The sequence below is a fragment of the Arachis ipaensis genome, chromosome B3 (assembly GCF_059453495.1).
Source record: "Arachis ipaensis isolate K30076 ecotype BB chromosome B3, ASM5945349v1, whole genome shotgun sequence".
In the NCBI taxonomy this organism is placed as follows: Eukaryota; Viridiplantae; Streptophyta; class Magnoliopsida; order Fabales; family Fabaceae; genus Arachis; species Arachis ipaensis.
The window spans coordinates 142,739,974-142,761,812 of NC_142438.1; the positions used below are offsets into that span (position 1 = coordinate 142,739,974).

Here is a 21,839-nt window from a genome sequence, read left to right on the forward strand (position 1 = left end):
AAAATTGAAAAGGAAGAGAGTAAGTACCTACCGGATCTGGCGGATCAGATAATTTATGTTTTACTACTATTATTATTAGAATTTTACAAAGAACTAATCGGATAAACAAAAATAATTAATTTTTAAGCGCACTACTTAAAATATTAAAACACATAAATATAATTGAATGATCCTATAACATTTTTTATACTAACAGTATATTAAAATTTAACTATTATTATTATTATTATTATTATTATTATTATTATTATTATTATTATTACATTAATGTGCCCATAAATCTATTTTTTATAATTTAAATATGAATAATAAAAATATTAATTCATTCTAATTCATTTTTTTCTAAGTTTTTCTTTTAATTATTTTTAAATAATAAAAATAACAAATAAATATGTACATTTGTATAACTCTAATATAAAAAAATCTATGTTTCTTACTTTCTTTTAGATAAATAAATTCAAATTCTTGAAATAATAAACTATACAGTGTTACTAGATATACATTATACAAGTATTTTTAGCAACTAAGTCCAATTAATTTGTATTACATTTTAGTTACATAATTATAAGAAATTATATACAAATTATGAAATAAACATTTTGTAAAATATTTTTAATATAGAACACTTTAAATTTAACATTAATTTACATATTATCTAATAAATCTCTATACAATATTAGAATATACTATATAGTATAATTAATTTACTTCTCCGGTGCAGATCTCACTCTATTTTTTTTTTTACTCAAAATAGAGAGACTCAAACCCACTACCTCTTATGCAATTTGAGATATAATTCATTGACCGCAGATTTCACTCTACTTTCACATAAAAATAATTGCATGTGAATTTTCTATTTTATCCGTGTGTCCAATTTTAAATCTCGTTGCAGAAAATTGCCCTTGTTTTGAACTGATTTAGCGGGTTTAACCGTTTAAGTACGGTACGAGGACTTGATCAGACCAAAGAAAGAAAGGTACGAAGAATTGAGGATCCTCCGGTGATTGAAATTAATTTTTCGTATTAAAAACTAACATGACTATATAATATTGTAGTCTTTGTTCTTTTTGTTATTTTAATTTTGGTTGATATTACAATGAAGACTTTATAATTATCTTTATGTAAATATATTTTTTTTTGAACCTTGAATGATGGATTTTATATAATTAAATTTTGATATTTATAAATGTATTATCTTTGTTTAAAATATAACTAAATAAATAAACCATATTTTTAAACAAACTATTTTTACGAGAAGATATTTTGCTATATTTATTTGAGTAGTTATTTTAAGTTTTTATTGATGGTCTGGCTTACTCCACTGCTAAGTGTTGAGTTTCTTGTATTTCTTTTTTTTTTTCCAAAAAAAATAGAAGACAAAAATTGACAAACACTTTTTTTCGCCGGGGGGACTCCATAAGAGCTGCGACTCTCTCCAACACCGTTTACTCTGCATATACAACTTGAATTCGAAACCATTCGAAACCATCTGAGGTAACGGTGGCTAAACAAGTTAAGGCTCGCAGCCGGCAACTAAAACAACAAAAGACATTCCAGCTAAAAGTGGGTTTTGGTAAAATAAAATGAATGCAGGAAGTAATAATTTATTCACCATTAGCAGATATTTGATTTAATATGACACAAGGAAACCTACCACTTTAAAAAGGAAGAATACAACAGTTTCATTTCATACAATGATCCATTTAGATTCAAGTTGATTTACAGTTTTCCAGGTGGGAACATCCTAAGGTGACGCCTTACACTCAAAATATACCATATTATCTTTGCTTTCCTACTTCATTTCAAAAACACAAGTTCTTTGGCATATTAGTCCTGACCAACCATGTCAATGATGCAACATCACAAGCACGAAGGGGGATCATATAAATGGCAAATCATTGAATTGATGAAAGCACATTAGCATGGGAATCATAGAGTAAAGAATACCTTTCAGCAAAAGCTTTTCATAATCTTTCCCGTCGTCATCATTATTCCAATCACCGTCATCCTCTTCACCCATATCATCCCTTCCATCGTTTCCTATATCACTTTCACTTGCCGTCTCCCATTCAGAGTCATCAGTATCTGGGCCATATAAATCACCAGCATCACCTTGACTATGGACACCCCCATGCTTAATAGCTGCCTCTCGAAATAACCAAGCCGCACGCATCTGTTTCTTGACTAATCGCTCAGCATAATCTGGAACTTTATTTTGTCTCTGTGAGAGATCAGGATCATTTGATTGAGAGCATTCATTAATAAATAGAATGGCATCCAATAAAACTCTCTTTTGCTAACCCAAGCATGTCATAAGCTTGTGCTCTTCTCCAAAGGCTTTTGGCATGACGGTTGAGAGGTTTATGAAGGCATAGTGCACAGGTAGCATCACTGATGGCAGCACTTGAAATACACGAATGGAGTGAGATAAGGATTGTGTTTTGGATGAATTCCCTTGAGAGAATCATCTCTCAGCGTCAATATATATATATATATATATATAAAATCTCTTAATACTAGGAGATATAACAGAATCAGATATCTAAAAACGGAAACTATATAAAAACAGAATAATTTATATAAAACCTATATCTCTCAGAATAACTTATATACAGCCTATATCTCTAATCTGATATTCAACACTCCCCCTCAAGCTGGAGCATATAAATCATATGCACCAAGCTTGTTACATATGTATTGTATCCAAGGACCCCGGAGAGCTTTGGTAAAAATATCTGCAAGTTGATCGTTGGAGTTGACAAAGGCTGTTACTATTTTCCCATTTTGCAACTTCTCCCTTATGAAATGGCAATCAATCTCTATGTGCTTGGTCCGTTCATGAAACACAGGATTGGAAGCAATATGTAAGGCAGCTTGATTATCACACACCAGTTCCATCTTACTCGGCTCACAAAACTTAAGTTCCTTAACTAATTGCTTCAACCATATAAGTTCACATGTGGCAAGTGCCATAGCTCTATATTCAGCTTCCGCACTAGATCTTGCTACAACATTTTGCTTCTTACTCTTCCAAGATATCAAGTTTCCACCAATAAAAACACAATAACCAAATGTAGAACGTCTATCAGATGGAGATCCTGCCCAATCTGCATCAGTATACCCAACAATTTGGTTATGTCCTTTATCTTCATACAACAAACCTTTTCCTGGAGCACCTTTGATATATCTAAGGACTTTAACAGCTGCGTTCCAATGACTATCGCATGGGGAGTCAAGAAACTGACTTAGGATACTTGTGGTAAATGAAATATCTGGCCGAGTGACTGTCAAATAATTCAATCGGCCAATTAATATGCGATATCTACCAGGATCTGCAAGAGGTTTTCCTTGATTTGGACTAAGTTTTGTGTTGGGATCCATTGGTGTATCTACAGGTCTAGAATCTAACATTCCAGTTTTTTCAAGAATATTCAGAGCATATTTTCTCTATGAGATACAGATCCCAACATTAGATTGTGCCACTTCAATTCCTAGGAAATATTTTAACTTTCCCATATCCTTAGTCTGAAAGTGATCAAACAAGTGTTGTTTTAGCTGAGTGATTCCCTCATCATCATCTCCAGTAATGACAATATCATCCACATAAACAACCAGATATATGGAGGTCGTGGAGGAAGAATGACGGGAGAAAACTGAATGATCTGCTTCACTCTGAATCATGCCAAATTTAGAAATAACAGCACTAAAGCGACTAAACCAAGCTCGAGGGGATTGTTTCAAGCCATATAAAGATCGGCGTAAATGACATACTAAGCCGGAAGACTCCCCCTAAGCAATAAACCCGGGAGGTTGCTCCATGTATACTTCCTCCTCGAGATCACCATGTAAGAAAGCATTTTTAATATCAAGTTGATGAAGAGGCCAATGGCGAATGGCAGCCATAGAAAGAAAAAGATGAACAGAGGCCATCTTCGCAACAGGAGAGAAGGTATCACCATAGTCCAAACCAAATATTTGAGTGTAGCCCTTAGCCACAAGGCAGGCTTTTAATCGATCAATGGTTCCGTCTGAGCCGACCTTAATAGTATAGATCCAACGACAACCCACAGTAGATTTGCCCGGTGGCAATGGAACAAGATCCCAAGTACCAGTAGAATGTAAGGTAGACATCTCCTCAATCATAGCCTGGCGCCACCCTGGATGTGAAAGAGCTTCTGCTGTTGTTTTGGGTATAGAAACAGAAGACAAAGAGGAGGTAAAAGCATAGTGCGAAGATGATAAATGATGGTAACTAAGAAAATTATAAATAGAATTAGGATTACGGGTGGAACGAGTACCTTGTCTGAGAGCAATAGGAGGACTACTGCTAACTCCCGAAGAAGGATCCAAGGACGTTTCAACCACGGGTTCAGGAGATGAGTTATCTTGGACTGCAGGCCATGGGCGGCGATGATAAACCTGGAGAGGCTTTGTGGGAATAGGAGGCCCATCTAAGTAAGGAACAGAAAGCACCTCCGTAATGGAAGGTGAAGTGATGTCGGGTGCAGAGAAAAAAGGGGTATTCTCAAGAAAAGTGACATCTGCAGACACGAAGAAATGATTAAGAGCTGGAGAATAACAACGATAACCCTTTTGAAATCGAGTGTACCCTAAGAAAACACATTTGATAGAGCGAGCAATTAACTTGTCTTTGCCTGGGGTAAGATCATGGATGAAACAAGTACAACCAAAGACTCATAGCGGAAGAGAAAAAATGTGCTCATGAGGAAATAAAATGGAACTTGATTTTGCAAAGCAGAAAAAGGCATACGATTAATTAAATAACATGCAGTCAGAACAGCCTCACCCCAAAACTTAAGGGGAACATGAGTATGGAGAAGAAGAGTGCGAACAGTTTCAATCAAGTGACGTTGTTTACGCTCAACCACACCATTCTGTTGAGGGGTTTGAGGACAAGACGACTGATGTAGAATGCCTTGGGAGGACAAGTAAGACAAAAAGGGTGCTGGAAAATACTCACGAGTATTATCACTTCGTAAATTTTTAATTGAAATTTTGAATTGGTTTTGAATTTCAGAATGATGGTTTCAGTGGCTAAGAGAAGTGGGGGTTGAATCTTAGCCCCCTTTTGCTTGCTAACGCTTGCTGGACTTAGAGGAGACTTTTCTATTTTTAGCTCGTCCCTAGCCACGAGACTTTTTCATTTTGTCTCGTCACTTGGCACGAGACATTTTTTGTTTTTGCCCCTGTGCAGTAGAAAACAGAAATAGAGTAGGAGAGAAGAAAGATTACACCCAGATATATCCTGGTTCAGCTACTAAGTGCAGTGCAGCCTACATCCAGTCTCCATCACAACAATGATGGAATTTCACTATAATCAACCTGATTACAAACTGTAAAGTGCTAACCCAACTTACAAGGGGATTCCCACAGAATCATGAAACACAACATAGATAAACAAAGGAACTCTAAGACATCTATGGCTTTTTCTTTTAATTTTGCACTCTCTGCCTTTTTCCACTCTATGGCTTTTTCATACAAACCTCAATGTTTGCCTTTTTCCATGAGACTCAAGACATGACAAAATTAAACAGAAAAATACTAAACAGAATACATTGAAGGAGAAGAAAATCTGTAAGCTTAGGTAGCTTTGAGAATCCTGTGCCTTGCACTCTCAATGCTTACTTCTAACTCCTTGCTCCAAACAGTGGCTGTTCTCCCTTTTTATAGAAGAGAGAAGCCTCCACACTTGAAGCCAAAAACCCAAGCCAACTTCTTCTTCCTTCAAGAAACCGGTTCGGCCACACAGAGAGAGAAGAGATAACCATGCAATAACCAACATGCAATTACCTCTAGTCCTTCTTTGGTCATCACTCTTCATCAATCCGAGCTCTCCATCCTTGGCTTGCTCTCCAAGATGGATTTCTGGCCCTTGATGCTTCATGATGATGATGACTTCATCTGCTTCAATCTCTGCCTCTACCATCACTTCGCCACTCTAGCTACTTCCTGTGGTGGTTGAGCAGAATCAAAGACAAGCCATCTCCTCCAAGAATCTCCCCTTGTTGGCCGAGATCTTCTTCTTCCTTTTTGAGCATAAAGAACCCAAGATTACCTCACCAAATCTATCCATGTTTGGTGACAATCTTAGCCACAGTTCATTTTTATTTTAGTATATTTTCTTGCCATCATTAGCTTGATGGTCTTGATGCATGCAGCTCCTTCTTTCTTTTGATAATTGAACATAGCTTCCATTGTTTCCTGGACAATGACCGAAGAAGAAGAAACAATGAGAGAGAAAAGAGAATCTGAAGAAAAGCAATTCAAAGTGGTTAAACTAATTAATTGAAAATAGCTTGCTTTTGCTTCCCTTAGTGTGGCGTGTAGCAATGATGCCTTTAGTCAAATCAATCTTCTCTCACTTGCTTATGTTCCCAATGCTTAAATTAACTTTGAAATCCTTTCAGGAAGTGTAATGGAATCCGTTGGAAGCATTGAAGCTTTTTCTTTGCTTCATGGATTCGGACAAAGCATGAGGAACTCTCATCTTAAATGGAATTGGGCTTGGTTGCAATAATCATTAAATTTCTGGCCCAATTATAACATTTGCTTTCCTGATGAAATTTGGATCAAGCAATGAACAAATGGGAAAGCATTTTCAACTTGGACTTGTGACCATAATAGATTAAATTGGCCCAAGTAACATAAAGAATTAAATCAGCCATATTCATCATATATTATCAAAACCAAGGGCTGAATGTAATTTGGGCTTGCACCAGAAATTTGTTTTTCGGCCCAATATTAAAACCTGTAACAAAATTATTTTAATCAATATATGTTAGATGAAAATCAGATTAATAATTTTGTAATTAATTAATTTTAATAATGTTTAGTCATCACATATTAATTTAGAGTTTTCCAAACTCATCAATCTCCCCCTTGATGACAAACATTATTAAAATTGAAATGGAAAGAAATTTAAAAAAATTGAGTATGAGTACTCCCTTTGAAGATTGAATTTCTCCCCCTTTCTAAATGTCACATGGCTCCCCCTTGATGTATGCTTATTTTACCAAGGGAAGCACTAACCTGTAACATTTTAACCAAGCTTCAAGAATAATGTTATTTAGCATATTATATGATGCTAAATGCTTGATTTATGAGTAGTTTTAAATTGATAATCAAAACTCATTTGATATCATAAACTGATTTACTGCTCAAACATTACCACAAAACAAAGTTGTTCAAAAATTTCAAAAATTTTCCAGTCAAGATGTCAGAGCCATATTATTCAAGTAGGGAAAATATTTTTTTGAATCACATATGATCACATCAAAGACATTGCAGCTGGTAGATATCACAGTTTAAAGGAACTGCCAAAAATAAATTTTCAAACCAACATGTTTACCAAGATGAATAAGAATATTCCTATTTCAATACAAGCATGTTCATCAAGATAAATCAACAATCAGGCATTCATATGATCAATAAAAATATTGTCAAACATCATCATAAACCAAATGCCAAATGCCTTTCAAGCAGCAGTAACCATAGTGAAACAAATGCAATAACAACATGCATTCTTTAAACAAGGGAGATCATGAATTTTCAATTTGAAAATTTCATCCCCTGTTTCAGCAAATCCTCCCCTGTTTTATTAGTATCAATTTCAATTTTGAAAACTAATTTTCCTCCCCCTTTTGTCATCAAGGGGCACCTGCACAAAATATGAACAACACAACAAAATATCCATAATAAAGTAATAAGAGTGTATCAAGGTATCATAGAGCAGTGAGTATCAAGTCATGCTCCTACAAAAAACAGATTGAGCCTAATGGAGCCAATATCAAGTAAAAGTAAAGAAACAGTCATTAATCATCAAAAAGGTTGAACTCTGAACCGGAATCATCTTCGTAATCCCCTGTCCCCATGTCATCATCAAAGCTTTTAATCATGAAACCAACTCTTTCGTGACATTTCTTCCAAGCCCTTTCCTGTTCATATTCCAATTTCCGGGCAGCCTTGTGAGATTTACGCATTAACTTGGCCATGTTGCGAAACTCTTTGAGAACTTCCCGGATTGATTGAGTGACATCTGAGGATTCAGGACGGCTCTCCAGATCGCTGAGAGATGGTTCAGAGGGAACAGACCGCTTGCCTTTCTTGCCCAAAACTCCTCCTCCTTTAATCATGGAAACCTTGTTCTCAACAGATTCATTAGACAAATCAACCTTAAAGTACTCAAATATACATGTGAGGAACATGCCATATGGAAGATTATCCTTTTTAGTACTCTTTACTGCTTCCCACATATGACGTATCATAATATAAGCAAATGAAATTGGGGTAGAAGTAATGAGAGCAAATAGGATAATAGAATCAGAAACTGTTACTCTATGGTGCGAACCACTTTGAGGAGTAAGGATATGAGTGATGATACGGTGCAATAGAGAGTTCTCCGGGCCGAGTGCTTTGTGAGTTGGGATTAATCCATCTAGTCCAGAAAGGTTTGTACAGATGTGTTGCAAGACAGCTTATTGTGTGACTCCTACTTGATCATCCCATTTATCAATCATATAAACTTTTGGTCCTTCATCTTCATACCCAAGAGCAGCACCTATGGTTTGAGGATTGAGAGTTATGTAAACACGCTTGACGTAAGAATGGATTGAGCCATCAATCAAACGCATGTTTGCATAGAATTCCCGGACCAACCCCGGGTAAACCAGTTTCTGAATGTGAACCAGAGGGGTCCATTTCAGAGCATCAAACAGAGAAGAAAAGTTGATTCCTTTGGTGGCCAAATTTTCAAGATTCACCAAGTAAGAGGGGCAGAGATGTCGTTTCAGCAAGACCTCTTTGTGAAATTCATAGAACGCACATGAGTAGAACCTAGAGGGATCAAAATGGGAATGAGGTTTGTGAAACTTGTTCTTGAATTCGAGTGACTCCAAATTCGCAGGTTCCTTAGTATCATGCAACACAAAACTTTTATGCCTCTTTTGAGAGCTTCTTGCATGTGGGGTGGATCTTTTCGGTGATGATTGAGGGGGTGAGGTATGTGACTCATCTTCATCCTCTTCAACACTTGGTTCCTTGGATTTTCCAGATTTGCCTCTCCCTGACGTTTTCTTAGCAACGACCTTACGGCGCATGGTTTTGGTTCTTTTGGAAGGAGGGGAATGAGTAGAAGAGGAGGTAGAATGGAGATGTATATGTGTATGGGTTGGAGGTGATGAAAAAGGTGGGTTTTTTGGAATGGGGGTTCGGCTACTCCTCCTAAGTGCAGTTTTCTTTTTCATGGTAGGATAAATGAAGAGGTTGAATATGAAGGGGTGAGTGCCGAAAGAGAGTGAGGGTGGAAGGAGGTTAGTGGTGCAATAAATGAGGATTGGAGAGAGATGATGGGGAAGTTAATGACCATAATGGAGCGGTTATTAACCAAATGGGAGTTTCAAAAAAATGATAAAAAGGGAGTTTTCCTTGAATAAAGGGATTAGTTGGAAGGAAAAGATATGATTTGACAACATGCTTCTTCCAACAAGATTTGAAAAGACAATCTAAGGGATTTTGTGATTTTATTTTTCAAAGAAAGAATAACTAACTAAACTGTCATGGTGGGGTCAGGAATTATTAGGTGGGGCCCATGAAAATTTAAATCTGCGTTTCCTCCCCCTTGATCATAGCTCCTCCATCAAGCTTGCATTTTTATCTCGTCCAAACCTACGAGACAAAACTGAACAGAGTTAAAAATTCACAAATTTTTAATGAAACTTAAATCAAACATTCCCAAACTTTTTCTCAAGGTACAGAATCTGTCTTCACAGAGAGGTTTTGTAAAAATATCAGCAATTTGGTCTTCAGATTTTACAAATTGAATATCAATAGTTCTCTTTTGCACATGTTCTCTAATGAAATGATATTTAATTTCAATGTGCTTTGTTCTTGAGTGCAAAACAGGATTTTTTGAAATGTTTATAGCACTCATATTATCGCAAAATAATGGTATACTATTGATTTTTAATTTGTAATCTTCTAATTGTGTTTTTAACCAAATTAATTGAGTGCAACATGCAGATGCGGAAATGTATTATGCTTTAGCTGTGGATAAAGTCATTGTGGCTTGCTTTTTGCTTGACCACATATTGAGTGAGCTTCCAAGGAAGCAACACATGCCGGATGTGCTTCGTCTATCCACTCTATCTCCCGCAAAATCTGCATCACAAAACCCTACTGCACAAAAATCATCAGATTTAGGATACCATAATCCATAATCACAAGTTCCCTTAATATATCTAATGATGCGCTTAACAGCCGTGAGATGGGATTCTTTTGGGTGGGATTGGAACCTTGAACATACACCCACACTTTGGACAATGTCCGGTCTAGAGGAGGTAAGGTACATGAGTGAACCTATCATTCCCCTATACCTTGTTTCATCCACATCTTGACCATCATCATCCTTTTCAAGTTTTGTGTTGGGATGCATTGGTGTACCCATTGCTTTGGAATTTTCTAGGCCAAACTTTTTAATAAGTTCTTTTGCATACTTTCCTTGGTAAATAAAAGTACCACTAGGAGTTTGTTTAATTTGGAGGCCAAGAAAGAAAGTAAGCTCTCCCATTAAACTCATTTCAAACTCACTAGTCATGAGTTTTCCAAACTCTTCACACAAAGAAATGTTGGTCGATCCAAATACAATATCATCAACATAAACCTGAACAAGGAGTATGTCATCACTAGATGCTTTAATAAACAAAGTAGTGTCGGTGGTACCCCTTTGAAATTGATTTTCCAACAAGACGGCACTAAGCCTTTCATACCAAGCTCTTGGAGCTTGTCTAAGACCATAAAGAGCCTTAGTTAATTTGAAAACATGATTTATAAACTCTTTTTGTTCAAAACCGGGGGGTTGTGCCACATACACTTCTCTATCAATAAAGCCATTAAGGAAAGCACACTTAACATCCATTTGAAATATTTTGAAACCTTTATGGGCGGCATAGGCAAGAAGCAATCTAATTGCTTCCATTCTAGCTACCAGAGCAAAAGACTCATCAAAATCTATACCCTCTTCTTGATCGTAACCTTGGGCCACTAATCTAGCCTTGTTACGAACAACTTGTCCATCCTCACCAAGCTTATTTTTAAATACCCATTTAGTACCGGTAACTTTCTTACCATCCGGATGAGGTACTAGTGTCCAAACCTCATTCTTGTCAAATTGAGCAAGCTCCTCTTGCATTGCTTTAACCTATGATGGGTCCTCAAGAGCTTGTTTGACATTGTTAGGCTCTATTTGTGATAAGAGAGCAAGATTGCTAGGTTCGGCTTGGCTTTTGGTGGATGATCTTGTTGCTACTCCTTGAGAAGGATTACCAATGATGAAATCATGAGGATAACCTCTCATAGACTTCCATTCTCTAGGCTTTTGGACAGGTGTAGAGCTTTGATGAACTTCTGGTGGTCTCACTATTTCAGTTGCTCGTGCCTGCTCAGGATACAAAATGGAAATATCTCCTCCAATCTGACGAGATAAAACTGGACTGGCAGATTCCTCATTCTGAACAGATTTGGGATTTTCTTTGCTTGTTCCAGCTTCTTCACCATCTGAATCATTATCTATCACAGTACTGGGAATTAAGTTAGAATCACAAAAAGTAACATGTATGGATTCCTCTATAGTCCTATGTTCCTTGAGATAAATTCTATAGGCCTTGCTTGTGGTGGAATATCCAACAAACATTCCTTCATAGGATTTTGGATCAAACTTTCCAAGGTTTTCTTTATTATTAAGCACAAAATATTTGCATCCAAAAATATGAAAATACTTAAGATTTGGAGGGGTTCCTTTCCATAGCTCATAAGGGGTTTTCTTTAACCCTTTTCTAATGATTGTTCTTCAAAATATAACATGCTGTGTTCACAGCCTCAGCCCACAAGAATTTAGGAATCTCATTCTCACATAGCATAGCCCTAGTCATTTCTTGAAGGCTTCTATTCCTTCTTTCAACCACCCCATTTTGTTGGGGGGTTCTAGGACATGAAAAATTATGAGAAATTCCTAAGTCATCACAGAATTTTTCAAAATCTTGATTTTCAAATTCTCTTCCATGATCACTTCTCACATGGGCAATTTTTAAATCCTTTTCGTTTTGAATTTTCTTGCAAAGAGTAGAAAAGGCATGAAAAGCATCATTCTTATGAGTAAGAAAAAGTACCCAACCAAATCTAGAGTAATCATCTACCACCACAAGACCATAGTGTTTACCTCCTAAACTTTGAGTTCTAGTAGGACCAAAAAGATCAATATGTAACATCTCCAATGGCCTTTTGGTTGAGATTCCATCTTTTGATTTAAAAGAAGATTTTACTTGTTTGCCCAATTGGCAAGCATCACAAGTAAGATCCTTATCAAACTTGATGTTTGGAATTCCTCTAACCAAATTCTTTTTGACTAGCTTAGAAATTTGGTACATGCTAGCATGACCCAACTTTCTATGCCAAAGCCATTTTTCAAATTCAAGAGATGTAAAGCATGTTACATTTTGTTCCTTTAAATCCTTAGAGTTAATCCATACACATTGTTACACCTTTTAGCTTCAAATAAAATATCCCCAGTTTTCTCACAAACAACCAAACAAACAAACTTCTTAAAAACAACTTCAAAACCCAAATCACACAATTGACTAACACTAAGCAAATTATGTTTCAAACCATGTACAAGGAGAACATCATTTATACAAGAAGAAAAATTTTTACCAACTTTCCCAACAGCCACTATTTTTCCTTTTGCATCATCACCAAAAGTGACAAGACCTCCATCATATTCATCAAGCTTTATGAAGAAGGTTGTCTTCCCGGTCATATGCCTAGAACATCCGCTGTCCATATACCACATATTTTCTTTCCGTTTGGATGCTAGGCACACCTACAAAACAAGCTTAAGTGACCTTAGGTATCCAAATTTTCTTGGATCCTTTCACGTTAAACCATCTCCTATGTCCTAAGCCATTGTAATCAAAAACAACTTTACAAACTTTATCACCAATCATTCTTTCACCAAAGAAACATTGAATAGGAAAGTGTCCATTTCGTTTGCATAGCCTACAAAATCTTGGAGTTGCTGTTTTGTTAAAGTAGGTGGGGTCTTGATATCTTGTATCATTTGAAGATGAGGCAATGTTTTCAAAATGAGATTTTTCAGATTTATAAAATCCCAACCCAGCCTTGTCATAAAGAGATTTTTGACTAGCCAGAATTTGATTCAAATTTTCAGAACTTTGGGTGAATTTGGCTAAGTCTTCCTTAAGCCTTTTAACCTCTTTAAGCAACTCTTCATTTTGCTTAAAACAATCTACATATGCAAGAACGGAATGATTACTTTCACAGCTCTTAATTTGGGCTCTTAACTGCTTATTTTCCTCAACAAGGTCACAAACAGTTTCGGCCTCTCTTACTTTCTCTTTAAGAAAACTATTTTCAGCTTTAAGAATGGTGATTTGTTGTTCAAGCTCTTGATTTTCCAGCAGAAAACATCTTATTTTTTCAGAAAGGTGGTCTATCATAAGATGAAGATCTTCAGTGTTAGGGTTATGAAAGACTACCTGATCTATGTGATCTGCCATGAGACATGGTTGTGACTTGGTTTCGGTTTCTTCATCATCATCATCTGAGTCATTCTCCAAGTCTTCCCATGAGGCCATCAGTCCCTTCTTCTTTACTCTTTTCGGCTTTTCCTCCTTCTTTAACTTGGGACAATCAGATCTGAAATGCCCCATTTCCTTGCAATTGTAACAGGTTACTTTGCTCAGGTCTTTCTTCATCTTCCTTGAGCTGCTGCCTTTGCCTTTAAGCTTCACTATTTTCCTGAATTTTTTTGCAAACAACACAAACTCATTTTCAGAAGAGTTATCACTGGATTCATCATCCAGAGGGTTAGTCACAGAAGAAAAAGCAATTCCTTTCTTTTTTGAATCTTTTTTCAAATAGGTGTTTTCAAAAGCAAGAAGATTTTCTCTCAAATCATCAAGTGTCATGGAATCTAAGCTACTGCTCTCAGAAATAATTAATGCTTTTGTTTCCCACTCTTTTGTGAGACATCTCAACACTCTTCTCACTAACACAGATTCAGAATGTGTAATTCCCAGAGCATCTAAGCCAACAATGATGGAGTTGAACCGTTCGAACAGTTCATCAATGGACTCTCCTTCCTTCATTGCAAACATTTCATACTCTTTATTTAACATGTCTGTCCGAGTCTTTTTTACAATGGTGGTTCCTTCATGGGTGATTTGCAATTTGTCCCAGATTTCCTTTGCTGTTGTGTATCTTGATACCCATCGGTACTCCTCAAAGCTGATAGCACAGTTTAGCAGATTTACTGCCTTGGCATTTAATTCTATCTTCTTCCTATCTTCCTCAGTCCATCTTGCTTCTGGTTTAAGAGTGACTACTCCTTCTGCACTTGTGGTAGTTGGAAATTGAGGCCCTTCCAGGATAATCTTCCAAAGTCTGTAATCCACTGCTTGTACAAATATCTTCATCCTCTCCTTCCAATAGATATAATTTTTCCCATTGAAAAGAGGAGGTCTGTTGCTTGATTGACCTTCAGTCATATTATAGGACACCACATTTAAGCCACTATTTTCTGCCATGAGGATCTTTACTCCAAGCTGCAAAGCTTGATCTCTTTGAGACCAAGCTCTGATACCAATTGATGGTTTCAGTGGCTAAGAGAAGGGGGGGTTGAATCTTAGCCCCCTTTTGCTTGCTAACGCTTGCTGGACTTAGAGGAGACTTTTCTGTTTTTAGCTCGTCCCTAGCCACGAGACTTTTTCATTTTGTCTCGTCACTTGGCACGAGACATTTTTTGTTTTTGCTTCTGTGCAGTAAAAAACAGAAATGGAGTAGGAGAGAAGAAAGATTACACCCAGATATATCCTGGTTCAGCTGCTAAGTGCAGTGCAGCCTACATCCAGTCTCCATCACAACAATGATGGAATTTCACTATAATCAACCTGATTACAAACTGTAAAGTGCTAACCCAACTTACAAGGGGATTCCCACAGAATCATGAAACACAACATAGATGAACAAAGGAACTCTAAGACATCTATGGATTTTTCTTTTAATTTTGCACTCTCTGCCTTTTTCTGCTCTATGGCTTTTTCATACAAACCTCACTGTTTGCCTTTTTCTATGAGACTCAAGACATGACAAAATTAAACAGAAAAATACTAAACAGAATACATTGAAGGAGAAGAAAATCTGTAAGCTTAGGTAGCTCTGAGAATCCTGTGCCTTGCACTCTCAATGCTTACTTCTAACTCCTTGCTCCAAACAGTGGTTGTTCTCCCTTTTTATAGAAGAGAGAAGCCTCCACACTTGAAGCCAAAAACCCAAGCCAACTTCTTCTTCCTTCAAGAAACCGGTTCAGCCACACAGAGAGAGAAGAGATAACCATGCAATAACCAACATGCAATTACCTCTAGTCCTTCCTTGGTCATCATTCTTCATCAATCCGAGCTCTCCATCCTTGGCTTGCTCTCCAAGATGGATTTCTGGCCCTTGATGCTTCATGATGATGATGACTTCATCTGCTTCAATCTCTGCCTCTACCATCACTTCGCCATTCTAGCTACTTCCTGTGGTGGTTGAGCAGAATCAAAGACAAGCCATCTCCTCCAAGAATCTCCCCTTGCTGGCCGAGATCTTCTTCTTCCTTTTTGAGCATAAAGAACCCAAGATTACCTCACCAAATCTATCCATGTTTGGTGACAATCTTAGCCACAGCTTATTTTTATTTTAGTATATTTTCTTGCCATCATTAGCTTGATGGTCTTGATACATGCAGCTCCTTCTTTCTTTTGATAATTGAACATAGCTTCCATTGTTTCCTGGACAATGACCGAAGAAGAAGAAACAATGAGAGAGAAAAGAGAATCTGAAGAAAAACAATTCAAAGTGGTTAAACTAATTAATTGAAAATAGCTTGCTTTTGCTTTTCTTAGTGTGGCGTGTAGCAATGATGTCTTTAGTCAAATCAATCTTCTCTCACTTGCTTATGTTCCCAATGCTTAAATTAACTTTGAAATCCTTTCAGAAAGTGTAATGGAATCCGTTGGAAGCATTGAGGCTTTTTCTTTGCTTCATGGATTCGGACAAAGCATGAGGAACTCTCATCTTAAATGGAATTGGGCTTGGTTGCAATAATCATTAAATTTCTGGCCCAATTATAACATTTGCTTTCCTGATGAAATTTGGATCAAGCAATGAGCAAATGGGAAAGTATTTTCAACTTGGACTTGTGACCATAATAGATTAAATTGGCCCAAGTAACATAAAGAATTAAATAAGCCATATTCATCATATATTATCAAAACCAAGGGCTGAATGTAATTTGGGCTTGCACCAGAAATTTATTTTTCGGCCCAATATTAAAACCTGTAACAAAATTATTTTAATCAATATATGTTAGATGAAAATCAGATTAATAATTTTGTAATTAATTAATTTTAATAATGTTTAGTCATCACATATTAATTTAGAGTTTTCCAAACTCATCACAGAACATAAAGGCTTGAAATGTGCAAATAATTCAGATCTGTCCTTCATTAAATATAACCAAGTGCAACGAGAAAAGTCATCAATAAAGGTGACAAAATAACAAAAATCAGAATGAGAAGTAACCCGACTAGGTCCCCATACATCAGAATGAATAACAGAAAAGGGAGACGCAGCTCGTGTATTGACACGACTTGAAAAATAACTACGAACATATTTACCTAAATTACAAGTTTGACACTTTAAGGTAGCAAGACGAGATAAACTCGGGACCATAGCTTGTAATTTCAAGAGGCTGGGATGTCCCAGGCGATAATGGACCACGTCCGGAGACTCAACAGCAGCAACAGAAGACACAGTAGTAGTGGGTAAGGCAAGCCGATACAGTTCTTGAGACTCACATCCTGTACCAATCGTTTATCCCGTCTCTCGATCCTGCACAATGACGGAGTCAGCAAAAAAGGTAACAAAACAATTAAGAGAACGGGTAAGTTGGCTAATAGAAATCAAATTGAAAGGACAATTGGGCATGTAAAGAACAGATTTCAAAGGTAATGTAGGAAGAGGAGTAGCTTGACCTATTCTCTTAGCACCAATTTTAGAACCATCAGCCAAAGTGATAGAAGGAAGAAATGCAAGGTGTTCAAGTTTAGAGAGGACAGAAGAAGTACCAGAAATGTGATCAGAAGCACCTGAGTCAAGGACCCATGGTCCAAGAGAAGAGGAATGAGAGATACAAGCAAGATAATTACCAGAGTGGGCCACCGAAGCAACGGGAGTAGATGCTTGCTTTGAAGCTTAGTACTTGAGAAACTCATCATAATCATTGCCAGAGACAAATATCCCTTGTGGTTGTGCGGCGGAGTGAACATCAGATGGCTCATTAGTTTGGACAACATTAGCTACCTTGGTAGGACGACCATAGAGAGCATAACATTTATCCTGAGTATGACCAATCCTATAGCAATAGGTACAACTAAGGCGAGTACGATTACCACGACCATTACCATGACCCCCACGGCCGCCGCGAGTGGGCACTTGAAAGGACACTTGAGAAGAAGATTGGGATGCCAATGCAGTTTGGTCGAAAGTATGGGTCTCAAGAAAGGGGCCGGATTGCAAGAGTCGTGCAAATACGTCCTCAAGGGAAGAAACGGGTGAGGTGCCCAATATTTGTTACCGAAGAGATTCAAGTTCAGCTGGCAACCCAAGTAACGTAAGTACCAAAAACAGCTTTCCCTGTTGAGCATGATGGTCATTAGCATTAGACACATAGGGAAAGAGAGTCAAAAACTCTTCCTTGATAGCTTCCACAGCCCCAACATAAGATTCCATATCAGTTCCTTGAAGCTGTAAACTACACAGCTTCTTAGCAACATGGTAAAGTCTTGCAATGTCATTAGTGTATAAAGCTTTAGCACGGTCCCACACCTTTTTACAAGTTTTGTAAGCCCGAAACATAGTCAGCTTTGGTGGATCAATGGTCTGCCACATAAGATTACATAGCTGTGCATCAATCTTCTTCCAAGTGGTTTTGTCAGCGGCGTGAACATCATCAACAAATTTAGTAAGGTGGTCTTCATAGCCTTGGCCCATGAACCAAAGTTCCACAGAATCAGCCCAAGAAAGGTAATTTTTGGCACCCATCAATTTTTCAGAGGTCATTATAGCAGTTCCAGAAACAACAGATGTTAGAACAACCGGTTTGCCACCATTGGAGTTGGTGTCGGGGGTTACCTCAGAAGACATGATGGCAGATACTCAGAAACGGCCGAAAAACACCTGCAGAAGGGAAACAAGGGCCGGAAAAAGCCTGGGCAGCGGAGCTTGACGTTCACGCGCGTCTGGAGTGGAGGCGCGTGAGGACCACGTGCAAGAAAAGGGGCGGCGCGTGTCGGCGCATGCGGCGATTGACGGTGGTGAAATTTTGGGGACAAGCCGAACTTGGCTTTCCGGTTCTGATTATGGGGTTGCTTCGGAGTGGGTCTGATGTTTGACAAGGTTTTGGCCGGAAAAATAGTTTCTAATGAAGAGACAGCTAATAGTGTCAGGTGGTGAGAAAAGGGAACACGGCTGAGAGATCGCAGCCGGAAAAGAAGAGAAACAAATAGAAACCAGAGCTGGGTCGGAACCCGCTCTGATACCAACTTGAAATACACGAATGGAGTGAGACAAGGATTGTGTTTTGGATGAATTCCCTTGAGAGAATCATCTCTCAGCGTCAATATATATATATATATATATACATAGGTACAGAAATAAAATCCCTTAATACTAAGAGATACAACAGAATCAGATATCTAAAAATGGAAACTATATCAAAACAAAATAACTTATATAAAATATATATCTCTCAGAATAACTTTTATACAGCCTATATCTCTAATCTGATATTCAACAGCAGCCAAAGGTTGCTACAGCAAAAGATGGCATTGAGATCGATTACTATATAGAACAACTCTCTCCTTCTTGGATCTCATCAGACACAATGACAATGCTTCTGAGTATTTTGATGTAGTTCCAGAAATATTTCCAGATGAGAACAGAGAATTTCCTTCAAGCTTGACCACCAGAGCTGCAACATGCTTAATGTGTAGATCTTCCTTGGGCATATTCTTTTCCCATTTTAACCTTTACTTTGAATTTAATAGGTCCTCAATTTGTTTACTAGTGCGACCACTAATTGAGCTTCTTCCTGACCCCTGCGACTGGATGCAGTTCTGAAGAACACCAACAATGGAATCACCAAACTTTTTGTGGTTGCCAAGAGTTGTAATTTCGGCAAGGTCAACTAATGCAGGAACCACTTTATCAATCACCTACATAATACACAGGAAACTTTTAAATTCAACATGGAAATCCACTTCTAATACTCAAATTATATAAACAAATAACCGGTGCTTGAATAAATAAAGACATCAGGCATATAAGGAGAAATTGTGTTAAAAAAATAATCCAGTAGACAAAGGTTATTGTTATCATGCATTTGGCTTACAAATATATTAGTGTCCTAAAAACTTGACAAGGACCATGCACCTTCCTTGGTGATAATGAAGACAGTAACTAGTAATTTGTCTAAAGCAGCCAACATATGACCATAAGCTCAAAAGATTATTTCCCTACAGCAATGCCTTTAGACATTCAAGTGAATTGATATCCATACTAAAATTGTTACTTAACTCTTCTTAACCCTTTACGCTTAAGGATGAAATTAATTAGTGAAATTTAGGAATTGGAAAGTTTGACACTCACACACAAAAGAACAGATATAAGACAAGCATTGTAGTAGTGATAGATTTTAGTCTGAAGGTGCACCATGGGCCAAGTGCAGTATAATTATTATTAAAGGCCTCGAGATTTTAGCATCATGGCTTTTACTTTTGTCTATTTATTTGCTTTAATTTAAACGAAGTTACGCTTAAGGGATAAGAATATACTTTCATTCACATGTTCAAATGCATTCTTTCCCAGACACCAATTGTGTTTCTTAAAGCTCATCTGTGCAAACAAGCTCAATTGATGTGATTAAGTATCATATTAGAATGAGCTGCCAATGCTACACTGAAAATTTTTACCTTGTGACATGTATTGGGATCTTGAAGAAGCCATAGAAGACAATCAATTGCCATATACTGCCAATCATCTGAAGACCAGGCAATATTACATAAAGCTTCAATAATACTGGGGCAACTGGCAATAGGTCCCCTACCAAACTTTTGATGACAAATTGTTCTTAATAAACCAATACAAGCTGGTGAATTTTCATTAACAAGTCCACCCCATATGCCAGGTAGTTTGATCAGAAATTCGGTTTTGCATATTGTAGGAAGGAATTCAGGTTTGAAAGCAAAGCAGTTAATCAGCTGAAGGGACCAACATTGCAACTGACTAGCCCATTCCTCAGCCTTCCTAGACTCCATTTCAACACCACCCATGCCATGTGTAAGCAAATCACAATGATAACTTAGCCTTCTATCAACATATTGGTAAAAGTGCGAATAAACTATTTCCAGGGGAACTCATTGCTAACTGGATGGAGAGCTCAAGAATTTCACCATGACTTGCTACAGTAGGAAAAGTGCTGGCATATGTAGCTAAATGTCCTAAAGCTCGTACTGCTACTCTCTGCTCAACCCAAGTTAATCTACCTCTTAAAAGCTCAACCAGAGCAGGAATGACCCCAGCATGCACAGCACTTTCAGCAAATTCTTCCATATTCATTGTGTAGGAACCAATTATATGAGCTGCATAATAAGGAATGCAAATATTTTGGTCGTGAGAAAGCCAGCACCGATTCTTCAGTCCCTTCCATATTAGAGCAGCCATGCATTCAAAAATTCCTAGCTCTATGAACTCAGGGTCATTTGGATGTGCCATTGTCGTGTTCCACAAGCCACTGATAGAGAGCACCTGACCATCATCATCCTGAGATGGAAGTTCCCGAAAGAATTTCAGTATACTTGCTCTACGTTTACTTGGATTCCCTTCCTTCATAACACAAAAGAAGCACCCCGGGTATGGACAGTCTGATGAAACTTTATCCATGCTTGGTAAATTCAGAACAAAAATCCCGTAAATCAGCAACTCTCAAAATCAACTCCTCATAAGGTGGCTAAACAAGGAAATTAACTTAAAACTGCACCAGAAATAAAATACAAGATCAGTATATTTAGCTAACATCTGATAAGACCAAAATCACATAATGCCTAAGACTGTATAATAGGCAAGCCTACTCATGGATTTACATATAACAGGCAATACCAAACTAATTGGCAGTTGCTTGTTTGTAGTTCCTAAATGACATTAGATTATCAGCGAAAAAAAAGGGGGAAAATGCAGGGCATTCATGGATTATTGTAAATTTAAATTTGAAAAGGATGTGCCGTTCAACATGAGTCCAAATTAGATTATAAAAAAATAAGAGAGACAAAAACATATCACATAATTGCAGAAGTCATCAATTTCCAGCGAAGAAAAAGTCTGCCATGTATATATTATACAGCAATGCTAGAAGAAAAGAAATAGCACCCATACCGTTAAGCGTTTTCACAGCAAACTCTGATTTTGGATAAGAATTTTTGAGCTCAAAATAGTAACTGGTAAGGGCAAAAGAACAGTAGTTTCTGAAACACAAAAGGCAACAAAAAAATGAAATAAAATAAACAGAGACTATTGGAGACACATAGACTGAAATCCAACATATACTAGGAAATAAAAAATGATCCGAACACCAATGTCCTTTAATATATGTATATAAATTCTTGCAGGACAATTTAATCTAGTCGAGGGATTTGTCTTCTCAGTTGGAGATA

General features: G+C 37.3%; 3 pseudogenes; all 3 read right to left on the reverse strand.

Annotated features, from left to right (window-relative positions):
- Nucleotides 1–1,879: 1,879 nt before the first annotated feature.
- On the reverse strand, nucleotides 1,880–21,072 carry LOC110270439 (uncharacterized; annotated as a pseudogene).
- LOC148572660 (secreted RxLR effector protein 161 pseudogene) lies at nucleotides 2,650–3,411 on the reverse strand (annotated as a pseudogene).
- On the reverse strand, nucleotides 16,945–17,862 carry LOC148572661 (uncharacterized; annotated as a pseudogene).
- Nucleotides 21,073–21,839: the final 767 nt, after the last annotated feature.